Raw genomic sequence first — 13,907 nt, 5'->3', positions numbered from 1 at the left:
TGGCTGCTAGCTCCAAATCATGAGTAGGATACTTCTGTTCGTGTGGTTTTAATTGCCTTGACGCATACGCAATCACCTTTTCGTGCTGTATTAGAACACATCCTAATTTTTTGTGAGAAGCATCACTATAAATTACGAAATTCCCTTGATCGTCTGGAAGTGACAAAACAGGTGCCATGATCAATCGTCGCTTCAACTCCTGAAAACTTTCCTCGCATTTGTCATTCCATATAAACTTCTCATTCTTTCGTGTAAGCTTTGTTAATGGTGTGGCAATCCTTGAGAAATTTTGAACAAATCGATGATAATATCCTGCCAATCCTAAGAAACTTCTTACCTCGGTGGGTGTTTTCGGTCTCTCCCAATTCGTAATTGCCTCGATCTTTGTCGGGTCCACTTTGATCCCTTTATTACTAACTATGTGCCCTAAGAACTGAATTTCCTATAGCCAAAACTCACACTTCGAGAATTTAGCATATAACTTCTTTTTCCTTAAAATCTCCAAAGCCGTTCTCACATGTTCCGCATGATCCTCTTCCGTCTTTGAATAGATTAAAATATCATCTATAAACACAATAACAAACTTATCCAAATACTCCTTGAAAATTCTGTTCATCAGGTCCATAAACGCTGTCGGGGCATTGGTCAATCCAAAAGACATCACTAAAAACTCGTAATGTCCATACGTTGTTCTGAAAGCTGTCTTTGGTATATCTTCTGGCTTGATCTTTAATTGATGATATCTTGATCTTAAATCAATTTTGGAGAAATACTTGGCTCCCTTCAACTGGTCGAACAGGTCGTCAATTCTGGGTAACGGATACTTGTTCTTGATCGTAAGCTTGTTGAGCTCCCTGTAGTCAATACACAGTCTCATACTTCCATCTTTCTTCTTAACAAATAATACCGGGGCTCCCCACGGGGATATACTGGGTCTGATTACTCCTTTTTCTAACAGCTCTTGCAATTGCTTCGCTAGCTCTTTCATATCAACAGGCGCCATTCTGTACGGGGCCTTGGATACTGGTTCTGTTCCAGGTGCTAAGTCGATCGCAAATTCAATTTCTCTATCTAAAGGAAGTCCTGGTAACTCGTCGGGAAATACGTCTGGAAATTCATTCACAACTGGAATATATTCAAGTTTTGTTGGTTCTTGACTTCTGTCAATCACATATGCCATGAAATGCTCACATCCTTGTCGTAGTAACTTCTTGGCTTGAATCATCGTTAAAAACTTCTTTACTTGTTTTTGACCCTTGAACGTTATTATCCTTTCGTCAGGCGTCTTCACCATTACCTTCTTATTTCGACAATCTATCTGGGCATCGTGCCTAGATAACCAATCCATCCCTAATATAACATCAAATTCTCCTAACTTAAATAGTATCAAATCTACACAAAACTTACTACCAGAAATTTCAACCTCACAATTCCCACAAACTTGATTCACAGATACACGCTCTTGGTTTGCTAATTCCACAGTCATTATTTCATTTAAATACTCTACTGGATAAGTTAACTTGGTAACAAAATCTTGTGAAACAAACGATCGAGTTGCTCCTGAATCTATTAACACTTTGGCACATAAAGAATTCACATTGAGCGTACCTGCCACAATATTTGTATCCTGGATAGCATCCTTCACTGACATGTCGAAAACTCTAGCCCTTGGAGTCTCATTCACTGTTGGGGTAGATCCCATAATCCTCAATGTAGTACTGACTGGGGCTGGTGTCTTGCAATCCCTGGCCATATGTCCTGGCTTTCCACATTTGAAGCACGTAAATCCAATGGCTGGAACCTTCACTGCTGGATTCCAGATAGGTTGATCCTTATTTGCTGGCTCTCTTGTTGGCTGATTTCGGCACTCCCTCGAATAGTGCCCTTTCTGATTACATTTGAAACATACCACGTTCAACTTGTTACAAACTCCCCCATGCTTCTTTCCACAAACTTGACAATCTGGAAAAGTTAATCTCAACTGATTCGGCTGATTCACATTAGCTGGACGGTTGCCCTGGCCTCCGTCTCCTGCATTTTGTCTCCTGAAATTAAAATTTCTCCCTGGCTGAAACTTGCCCTTCTTAAAATTTGGAAATTTCCCTGGTTGTGACTGACCCTCACTTCCTCAACTTTCCTTTTCTTGCTTTCCTTTTCCTTCTGAAACATCTCACTCTCTGTCTCTGCGATCATAGCCTTCTGTACTACTCCTGCATAGGTATCCAATTCAAAAATGGCTACCTTCCCTCTGATCCATGGTTTCAAACCTTGCTGAAATCTTTTAGCTTTCTTCCTGTCGGTATCCACATACGACGGTACATACCTTGACAATTCCTCAAACTTACCCTCATAATCTGTTACCGTCATGTTCCCTTGCTTTAATTCTAAAAACTTTAGCTCCATTTGATCCTGAACAAACTGAGGAAAATATTTTTCTAAAAACAATTCCTTAAACCTTTCCCAAGTAATAACATTCGTGCCTTCCAATGTCTTCACCATTTCCCACCAATAGGTGGCTTCATTCTTCAGATAGTAACTTACAAACTCGACCTTCTGTTCCTCCTTTACTTTCACTAAGGCAAATGCCTTCTCTATTTCCTTTAACCACACATTTGCTTCAATTGGCTCTAAGGAACCCTTGAATTCTGGTGGGTTTACTGCCTGAAAAGTTTTAAAAGTTACCTGGGGGTTGATCTGTCTTTGTTGTTGTTGTTGTGCCAGGTGAACTGTTTGTTGGGCCAAGATTTGAAGAATCTGGGCTATTGCTGGGTCTATGGGTCCTGGGTTCACATTTGGGTTCGTATCATCTTGGTTATTATTGTTGTTGGTTTCTTCATTCTGGGTGTTGGTGCGGGTATTTCTTCTGGGAGGCATTTTCTGTAAAGAATCAAACAACTTATTCAGCTTTTGAATCAAATCTTTGTATAAAAGAAAAGTTTTGTAAAACAGAGGTATCTCTTTTTGAAAACAGTTGTAAATAAGTAAATTGCATGCTTCTTTACAGAATATAAACAGTCATGGAAAATAGGGTACAAGGTATCACAGGGTATAACTGGTGCAATAAATAAGGTAAAGTAAAACAGGTGTGATAAAGTAAATGACAGTGCTGGAAAGGAAAAAGATACTGATATATATAGATCAAAAGTTTTAGGTAGTACAAGCGTAAAGACACTTCAGAAGTAAAATGCAAAAAGGGTACAACAACCTACTCACTAGTCAGCATAGCTAGTCTATAAATATAATTCAAAAGTCTACTGATACACACTACACACTACTGTACATACTACATAACCATAACAACACTGCTCAGCATCTCCCTCTCTGAATCTCTGACTCAGCTCCAAGGAAACTCTGTTCCTGCCAGCCTCTCAAAGTCCTCCATCACCTCAGTAGCCCAACCCATCAGTGCATCAGGGCCTCTGCCAGGTAGTGTAGCTCCATGTAGCCTAGCCTCAAGAACCCTCCGTGTTACATGAATCTCCTCTCGAAGCTCCCTCACACCACTATCAACATCTGTAGTCCTAATAATATGCTGTAGCTCTCTGATCTGGGCCAATAAGGAATCACGCTCCAATAGAAGAGCCTCATACCGGTAATAAGGAACTGGGGGTAATGTAGACTGGAATGGGGCACTCGCAACTGAATACCCAGTGGAATCCGAATCAGCTGGTGGGGGTCCTCTGATAGGTGGCCTCATGCCTGGAGGTGGAATAGTCTGCAGTGGTACGGGCTGCAACACAGGTGGAGGTACTATAGCCAGCACTGGTGGAACAACAGGACGTGGATCCGAAGACGGCACTCCAACTGAAGGATCTGAATGATCAGCTTATACAGGAATAAAAGAGTCGGCCATCGCTGCTATCTGAAATTATATCGCAATATAAGAATCTCGAACCACGACGCGAATTATACTACTACTGGTTATACCGTAACACTCAACCTCTCAAAGTTCTATCATTCTATTCCTTACTTCTAATCCTAACCCTCTACCCATTCCCGTCAACCTAGGCTTGTGTCAGTGACTTCTGTAGCTCTGATACCAAACCTGTGGCGCCCTCCAAACCCGGGTCAGAAGTTTGGGGTCCACACACACACACACACATCTTATTTATAACCTGCTTATAACAATAATAAAAATAACAATAATATGCAGTGACCTATTTACCAACTACCACAGATCGTAACAGGTTAAAGTATGCACACAAGCCACACATCTACTTATATTACATATCGTTCAAATCCCAACCATTCAAACTCAAACTGAGTATTAAACTTTATTACAAACTTTTACAGACTTAAATTATTCCAAAAGAAGCCTACTAGCTCAGCTTTCTCAACCTGAACCCCTAGCTCTCGCGCTGGACTGGGGATCCTCGTTACCAACTGGTTCTTTTTTAGCTGGAAAGAATATAAACAACATCGCACAAATGAGCTAACTAGCTCAGCAAGTTACAATGACAAAACTGAGAATAATGATCATCAGGTGAACATGATTATGATATCAAGTGAATAATGGATTATGATTTAGAATTGGATATTATACTTTTAATTTAAAAACCAAGGTTAGGCTGCTGATCAGTCACGCACTAACCCCGAGCAAAGCACACAACATTGCTCTAACTACTGGATCCAAGGCACACATTGGCCTAACTTGACCATTATATGGTCTGACCACGAATCTGGTCCACAATTTTATAAAAACAATCCAATTCTAACATAATAACAGAATAAGAAATAATAAACAATAATCAGAATCATTAACAACAATGAGTGTTTAACAATGAAAGGGTTTCAATCCTTGTAAGGATCAATAAGATAATTTAAAAGCTTGGATGCTGGTATTGAAAGAATTGGATAACAAAGGAATCAATATTTCAGGGTTTCAAAGATTTGGGCTTTCAAAGCATAGGATACAATGTTTGAGTATATAATTAATTCAGTTTAGTGTTTGGAATTTTGTTTGCATGTATTTGTGGAGTAGTATCGTATACTTGAGGTTCGTGTTTGGGTATACAACAATCAATGGTCTAGAAAGAATAAGGTTCATGTCTCAAGATCAATAACTGGAATCAAGGTTTAGGTTTCTGTGCTTCAAAGCACTTACAATATCACAGGATTATCAAGTACTACAATATCTCGAGAAAGTTCAGAACACTTGCCTGGTACTAGCTTACTATTCTGCACTTACTTCCAATCACAATCGTCTTACTCCTCAACTACCTGTTTCCCTTTCCTACGCCTTGCCTCTTCTGCTCACATATCATAAACATCTATCAATAATCAACTCATAGAGTTCTATTCAACACATAGTTCTGTCTACCCTTCGTTTTACCCAAATCCGATTAACAGATTAAAAGTTATGTAATAATCAAGTAAACACCGAATATATAGACTGATAGTCAATCAACAAGTCACATATAGCACATAATACATCACGTAATCAATGATATATTATTTATAAAGAAGTCTCGGGTCATAAATAGGCTTTCTGATATTTAAAATGATTTTTAAAACATTTTTCAGAATTAAAACGGGCCGTTGGATCAATTTCAGAATAATAAACAGGGTTCGGTTGGCCAATTCTGGCTCCGAAACAATTTTATACTAATTATCGAGCCTTGGAAATAATTTAGAATAATATTTTAAAGCTCGGAACTATTTTTCAGAATTTTTAAATCATTTTTAAGTAATTATATTTAATTAAATAATTAATTAAAATCAATTAATAATTAATTAAATCAATTAATCAATTAATTTCCAAATTAATTGACCAATTAATCGATTGAAAATTAACTGAAATTAATTAACTAATTAATTCAGATTTATTTTTGAATTAAAAATAATTTTCGGAATTAAAATAATAATTTTCAGAATTTTCAGAAATTAAAATGAATTTTTATAATAAAAATAAATAGGAAATATGATTTTTAAACATTTTATAAACAGGAATCCTATTTTTGAAAACTTTGCAAACTACAGGGACTAAACTTCACCATCTTCAAAAATACAGGGACTAAACTGTAATTTTGCAGTTTCAGTCGCCGGAAAATCGGGGGTGGCCGGAGAAGACGATCCCGGCGTCCTCACCCCACCAACACCTCCAGATCAACACTACACAACACCAGGAACTTGTTCATGCATTCAAAACATTCTAATCATCCCTGTTCTGGCCGGAAATTGGCCAAGAACATCGCCGGTTTCCGGCGAACATCGCAAATCTTTAAAATACAACTCCCTTCGATTCAAGCATCCTCTGTTAACGAGCTATATATCAATCGATTGCAAATTTTATAAGGAACACAACCCACTATAAATCAACAGCTAATAACTCCTGAATCAAAAACCCCCAAATTTCATTTGAAAACATTCATACGGGTTATAAACCCTAATTTTGAAATTCGAAAATTAAACCCACTTTTGAGCATGTTATTGAACTCCAAATCAGACGTATGACATATGAAAATCATCAGGAAAACAAGATCTACAACATGCAATCATCAAATCATATAAACAATCACCCGAACAAAAATTCATATTTTTTAATAAAATAAATTCGAAAATAAATAAATTTTCAGAAAATAAACCTTTGATTCTGCAGTGAAACAAAGCTCAGAATCTGATTGAACACTTCAAATCCTTCATTTTGGTTACTCAAGCTTTGAAAACAGAGATTGGTAACGCCTTCGTTTTGCATTTGATTCTTAGAACAGTTTATGTAATTAGGGTTTTTCTCTGAAAATTATAAAATTAACTATCTGCAAATGATTTTGATACGAAATAAAATACGGAAAAAGGCTATTTATAATTACGGGAAATTAGTATCCCGTTGGATCATTCCGGATATAAAACGGTACTTTTATTTATAAAAGCTGATCCAAACGGTATCGGTTTTCGGGATAATTATCCAAATCAGTACAATTTGTACTGCGGTCTTGGTCTCAGCGCCTGGTTACACATACTACGAAGTGATAATTGGGATAGTTTAATAAAAAGCTCCCGTTTATCAAAAATACGGGTTTTATTGATTTACCGAAACGAATATTGCATCGAAAATATTACGCCGGGACCCGCGCAGAATAAACCGTACGCCGGATCGAGAAAGTCGAAACATGGAATATGCTCGGAATATTACAATTAAGTTAGGAAGGAGTTCTCAGAAGAGTTTCGGGTTCCAAAAACGTAACAACGGTTGACGTCAGTTGGTTCCCGTTTTTATAAAATAGATTTTAAATACTCGGAAAAAGATTTTATAAATTTCATATGATCCTTATAAATCCATAAATCAACATAAAAATAATTAGGAAAATATGAAAATTATCTATGTTTTATTTTGGACATATAAAAATTAAAATACTCAATTAATATTATTTTTGAATATCCAAGTACAGATAACATTTAACAATTAACTCACAGAATAGATACTGAACACACATAATAATTATTTAATAGCAAAATAATTACACGATATATCCCGGATATTACATATCTAGTCTAACTCCATGCTGTTTCACTACTCTATTCCAGCATCTTTGAATATCTTCATGATTGCATGGAAATTGTAATTCCTCTTTGTTCTCTAAAACCTGTAATTAAGCTGCCACATTCCATTTGCAAACACCCGATGTATGTGACTGTGTTGTCAATGTCAACTGCTCTTTTTGAATTATGATCATCTGTCGGGACTATGTTAATCATCCGTTGGGAGCCTTATTGATTATCCGTCGGTAGTCTTTGTAGATCATCCGTTGGAATCCTTTATGTCACTTGACTCCATTTCGCTTATACAGAATTACAAGACATCTCATATTTACAATTATCCAACCTATTCTGTATATCAATCTAGTAGTCAACATGACATAGAGAATCCTACAGAATCTACTAGACTAAACATTGTTGTTTGCAGAAATGTGCTGCAATACTTATTATTACATAAGCTACACTCTCGATGGATGTTTAGTTGTCATCCGTCGAAACTATAAAGATCATCCGTCGGGACTATATTAGAACATCCGTCGAGAGCTTCAAAAACACTAAGTTAAATCTACTAAGGTATTTTATTTAACTTATCATCAAGTTCACAGCATATTCCTAACAAAATATGTGGGAAAATTTGACTCTAAGGTTTTTGAAGCTATTTTTCTTCGATATTCATTGGAGAAAACTGCCTACAAAGTCTATGTGCTTGATTAAAAGAAAATTCTGGAAAGCACATATGTGACTTTTGATGATGATAAGTGTCCAAGCTTGGAATGCCTTGATGAAAATAAAGATGAGGCCCTTAAATTTGAAAATCTCAACATTGATGGTGATTCTGAAGATGAAGCTGAAATCAACACAAGCAACAAAATAGATGAAGAGTCAACTGAACAAGTGAATCATGAGAATAGAAGCTCATCTAAAATACCTGAATTTGATAGCACAAACAAAGGGGGAGAAAGAGGAGAAAGTTCTGCAAGTCATGCCAATGATGAAGGAGATGCAAAAAACTCAAGTCAACAAACTTACGCCAGGAAATGGGATAGAAGTCATACAAGAGAAGCAATTATTGGTGATCCAAATGCTGGAGTGAGGACTAGAAGTGCAACTGCTAATGAATGTCTACATGCAAGACTAGAAATAGCTTTATCAAGAATGATCACTAATATGCAAAAAGTTTTATCAAGTTTCCTTTACAAAAATACATGTTACTATCACATAAGTATAATGTATCTCATGGAGAAATCCTTGGATTCACAGGAATCAAAGGTGTTCTCTTGAGTTTATGCATAACACAATCATGCAGCCATTAAACATCAACTTCTAAACATAAAATCTTTGGGTAGTGAATAAACTAAGCATAGGGAGTGAGATTACACTAAAAGAAGGTGGATAAGTGAATAAAAATGGAAGGAATGGGGGTGGGGGTTTCGGCCGAGAGGGTGAGGGAAGAGGAGGAAGAAAGTGAAGTGGAGTGGTGAGTTGGAGTGTTGAAATGGTATTTGATCATTTATTTTACTTTTATTCACATGCAAGAGTGAGTGAACTTTGATTTTACCAAATTACCCCTCTCCCATTAATAAACAAGGTTTGCATGCAAGGTTAATTTCAGTAATTTGGCTAGTGGAGGAGTGGTTAGTGGGGTTGGAAATTCCAATTGTGCCCTTATCTTTGTATTGGGAGTAGAATGCATGCATGGGCAATGGAGTAATTTACTAATTAATATTCAAATTAATTACAAGAATACATTTTATAAAAAAATATAACTCTATAAATTACAAGAGTGGTATCATAAATTAGCTTAGAATTTTAGAAATTTTATAAGATAACTTTTAAAATTTATTGATAAAAATATTTTTAAAATGATTTTTCTCTAATAAAGAAATACACTTTATAAATCACACAAAAGAGCAAATAATACATTTCTTGCCTTCTAAATTCTTAACTAATTTAACATAGTTGTTATGCATCAATCCAATCACACAAACACATATCCATTAAAATTTTATAAATGACTCCATTACAATTATAAAATACTCAATTAAATATTAAATGGAATACCGGTTGTAACACAAGATCTTAGGAGCAAAAAACTACCATGCACACTAAAAGGCACCGGAAACACAGACACACTAAGAAACCACAGCAATACTACTGGACCATTTTTCTCATACTCATCACAGTTCGTCAGTGACTACAGACTACTAATCTTCTTCCATCTCTTCAGGATTTAATATCTCTTGGATAGTGCAGATTGGGACTGCATGAGTTCGCTTTGTTGCTTGACGGAGTATGTTAAGTGGCATTTATGTCCACTTGGAACGTCCTATAAAGGCTTGAATTAGTGTTTTGTACTCGAGTTATTTGTGTATTTGATGTATTTTTGTAATGTTTTGCATTTTAAGAATAGATAAGGGATCGAAGAGATTTAGCATTGCTTTGGTACTAAAATGGTGTTAGGAAGGTATCTTGAATAAATGCTCGTTGAATGCCATCAAAAACCAGCCAAGAAAATAGGAAGAAGAAGATTTTCCAGAATGACAGCGTGCCCGCGCCAGATGAACAGAGACACAGCGCGCCCATGCTGGGACAGCGCGCGGCCGTACCATGCCGAATTCTGAGAATCATGTTGCAAGTAGAAGATGGATTTTCAGGGTTCTGGATTGATTGGGTTGCTATATAAAGACATTTTAAAGACGTTTTTCACAACATAAACTAAGGAGAAGATCTAGGAGCACAGATACAACCAATGAGAAGAGGATCTAGTTTATTCTTGTGATTTTTTGGTTTTAAGTTGTAATCTTGGATGCTAGTTTTCTTGTTTTGTTGAACCTATTACTCTTGATTACATACTTTGATTATTATTCAGTTTATAAAGACTTAGTTTATTATACCATGCTTTCATCGGAACCCACGGTGATGATGAGTTCAGTTATAGGCTAATCGTTATCGTGGAATTCTAATGGATTTACTTATGGATTTCAATAGTTAATTTGTTTCGATACCTTAGTGTGTGGTGATTGTATGATATCCTAGTATTGGTTGTACTTATTCATCTTATGAATGTCGCGAACTTATAAGATAGCGTGTTAATCTCTATTGAAGTGAAAGTGAATATAGGGGTTTAGAACTTGTCATGCTAGCATAGGTTCATGTATTTGTTATGCATAATCCGTAGGTAATTTTAACCATCTTACTTGCCCTATGTAATCATGATAGATAACTTTCAAACCGTTATGTTGTCAAATTCTATAGACATATAGGGTCTCAAAATAATTGGTGTCTATTCAGCTTCTATCTCTTTTGTGGATGTTTGGTAGTAGGGTATTCGTACAATGAAAGTTGGCGTTTACTAGTTTCGTGTTATCTGATTAGTGTCATCACCATTGCATGCTAAGGTTAAGAACAAATAGGCTATTGAATGAAGTATTTAATGAAGTTAGTATCCCACGTTTGTGTTATATAAGTAAATCAATCTTAATTCTCTTAGTTAATATTAGTTAGTATAATCTCGTAGTTATAAACAATCTCAACTTGTTATCATCTTATCATTGAATAATAACCATACCATTATTGCATAAATGCATAAATTGAAGTTAACTTAAAAGGGTCTATATGGGAACGAACTAGAAATAATTCTATATTACTTGCGAACGCGTGTACTTGCTTATAAATTAACGCGTGTTTTCGTCCTAAAAAGTTTTTGGCGCCGCTGCCGGGGACTCGGTGTTAAATTTTAGTTTATATGCTTGACATCAGTGGTCGTTAAAGTTCACTAACTCGGATATTGTACTTACTTGTTTACTTGTTGCTTTTTTAGGTACCCTAGAGAGCGTTTATGCTAAACGCGTTCTCGATCTCGAAAGAGAACACTGGATAAAGCGGAGGAAGAAGTTTTAGTAGAGGAAGAAGTTCTTGTAAAAGAGGAGAAAGTTGAAGAAGAAGCTCTTGTTGCAATGGGTGAACCGGAAGCAAATACAAAGGATTTGATGGACTACTCTCAGCCGAAGATCAATGATATTCAGTCTAGCATTGTTAGACCAGCCATCGCGGCTAACACTTTTGAAATCAAGGCTAGCACGATTCAGATGGTGCAGAACTCGATTCAGTTTGGGTTCTCCGACTGAAGATCCCAATATGCATATTAGAGATTTCATCGAGATCTGTAACACTTTCAAATTGAATAATGTGTCTGAAGATGCTATTAAGCTAAAGCTTTTCCCATTCTCTCTGAGGGATAAAGCTAAGTGTTGGTTGCATTCTCTACCACCAGGCTCTATCACTAAATGGGAAGATCTTGCTCAAAAGTTACTTACTAAGTTCTTTCCTATGGCAAAGACTGCTGCAATCAGAAATGCTCTTACTCAATTTGCTCAGCAATTAGGAGAATCTTTGTGTGAAGTTTGGGATGGTTATAAGGAGATGCTTAGAAAGTGTCCTCATCATACGATGCCTAACTGAATGATTATAAACTACTTTTATAATGGCTTGGGTGCAACTTCTAGACCCATGCTTGATGCAGCATCAGGTGGAGCCTTATGGGCTAAGAGCTACGATGAAGCTTATGATTTGATTGAACTGATGACTGCTAATAAATACCAGAATCCTTCTCAGAGACTGACTTAAGGGAAGGTAGCGGAAATTCTGGAGGTAGATGCAGCTACTACTATAGCTGCTCAGCTTAAGGCTTTGACGATAAAGGTGGATTCTTTGGCTAATTATGGAGTTAATCAGATCACTAATGTCTGTGAGATTTTTGTTGGTGCCCATGAGACAGAGTAGTGTTCTATTTCTAGTGAATCAGCTCAATTCGTGAGCAACTTTCAGAGATCACATCAACCAGTTCCAGCCACCTATCATCCCAACAACCGCAATCATCCTAACTTCAGCTGGAGTAACACTCAGAATACGGTGCAACAACCTTATCAATAGTATGCAGCAAAACAATATAACCCTCTAGGTTTTCAACAACCGCAATATGCACCATTACAACAACGCCAAATGCAACAATCTAATAAAAAATCTGAATTGGAGGAATTGAGGCTCATGTGCAAGAGCCAAGCGGTTTCTATTAAGACCTTGGAAAATCAAATTGGGCAGATTGTCAATGCCTTGCTGAATCGACAACCTGGTACACTCCCTAGTGACACAGAAGTGACAGGCAAGAAGGAAGCAAAAGAACAGGTAAGGCAATTACATTGAGGTCTGGGAAGGTTGTAAGCCAAGAAAAAGCTCAAGTTCCAGAATCTGAAGATGTGGCTGAAGAAGAAGTGCAGACGGAAACAGAAGTGGAACCAAGGAAGAAAACCGTGGAACACACTCCTCCTGAGGGTAATATAGGGGATAAACAGATCTATCCTCCACCTCCTTTTTCTAAGAGGCTGCAGAAGTTGGATAAGCAGTTTGCGAAGTTTCTGGAGGTGTTCAAGAAACTTCATATCAACATACCTTTCACTGAAGCTCTTGAACAGATGCCTAGGTATGCAAAGTTTATGAAAGGTATTCTCTTTCGGAAAGTGAAGCTCGATGACTTAGAGAATGTTGCTCTCACGGAGGAATGCAGTGTTGTGCTGCAACAGAAGTTGCCTCCAAAGCTTAAAGATCTTGGAGGCTTCACTATTCCTTGTACTATCGAAAAAGTGTCATTCGACAAATGCTTATGTGATTTGGGAGCTAGCATCAATCTGATACATTTATCTATCTTCAAGAAGTTGGACTTACCTGATCCAAAACCCACTTATATGTCCTTATAATTGGCCGATCGCTCTATTACATATCCACGAGGCATTGTGGAGGATGTCTTGGTCAAGGTGGACAAACTCATCTTTCCTGCGGATTTTTTTAATTCTTAATTTCGAGGAGGATAAGAAGATTCCCATAATTCTGGAAAGACCATTCTTGGCTATGGGCTGAACCTTGATTGATGTGCAGAAGGGTGAGCTCACTATGCGAGTACTGGATCAGGATGTGACTTTTAATGTGTTCAATGCCATGAAATTCCCTACTGATAATGAGGAGTTCTTAAAAGTGGAGTTGGTCGATTCTGTGGTTACTTCAGAACTTGATCAAATGCTAAGGTCTGATGCCTAAGAGAAGGCCTTGTTGGGGAATTCAGATAGTGAAGATGATGAAGGTGGTGTGTAGTTGCAGTATTTGAATGATTCTCCTAGGAAGCGAAGGATAGCTATGCCTTTTGAATCTCTTGGATTGAAAGAGCTGAAAAATTCTCCAACGCGCCTCAAAGCATCTATTGAGGAAGCTCCTACACTCGAGCTTGAACCATTTCCTGAACACTTGAGGTATGCTTTTTTAGGTGATGCATCTACTTTGCCTGTTATTATTGTATCTGACTTTTCAGGTAGTGATGAGGAAAAGCTCTTGAGAATTATGAGAGAGTTCAAATCGGCAATTGGATGGACTATAGCAAATAT

The 13,907-nt window shown here is 37.0% G+C and overlaps 1 non-coding gene across 1 annotated transcript; it reads right to left on the bottom strand.

Moving 5' to 3' along the window:
- Window positions 1–11,820: 11,820 nt before the first annotated feature.
- LOC141669082 (small nucleolar RNA R71) lies at window positions 11,821–11,927 on the bottom strand. The gene has a single exon (XR_012553380.1). It is a non-coding gene; the product is annotated as a small nucleolar RNA R71 (small nucleolar RNA).
- Window positions 11,928–13,907: the final 1,980 nt, after the last annotated feature.

Source organism: Apium graveolens, chromosome 6, assembly GCF_009905375.1.
Source record: "Apium graveolens cultivar Ventura chromosome 6, ASM990537v1, whole genome shotgun sequence".
Classification (NCBI taxonomy): domain Eukaryota; kingdom Viridiplantae; phylum Streptophyta; class Magnoliopsida; order Apiales; family Apiaceae; genus Apium; species Apium graveolens.
The sequence above is the reverse complement of the archived record's forward strand: the minus strand, read 5'-3'. Positions and strand labels throughout refer to the sequence as shown.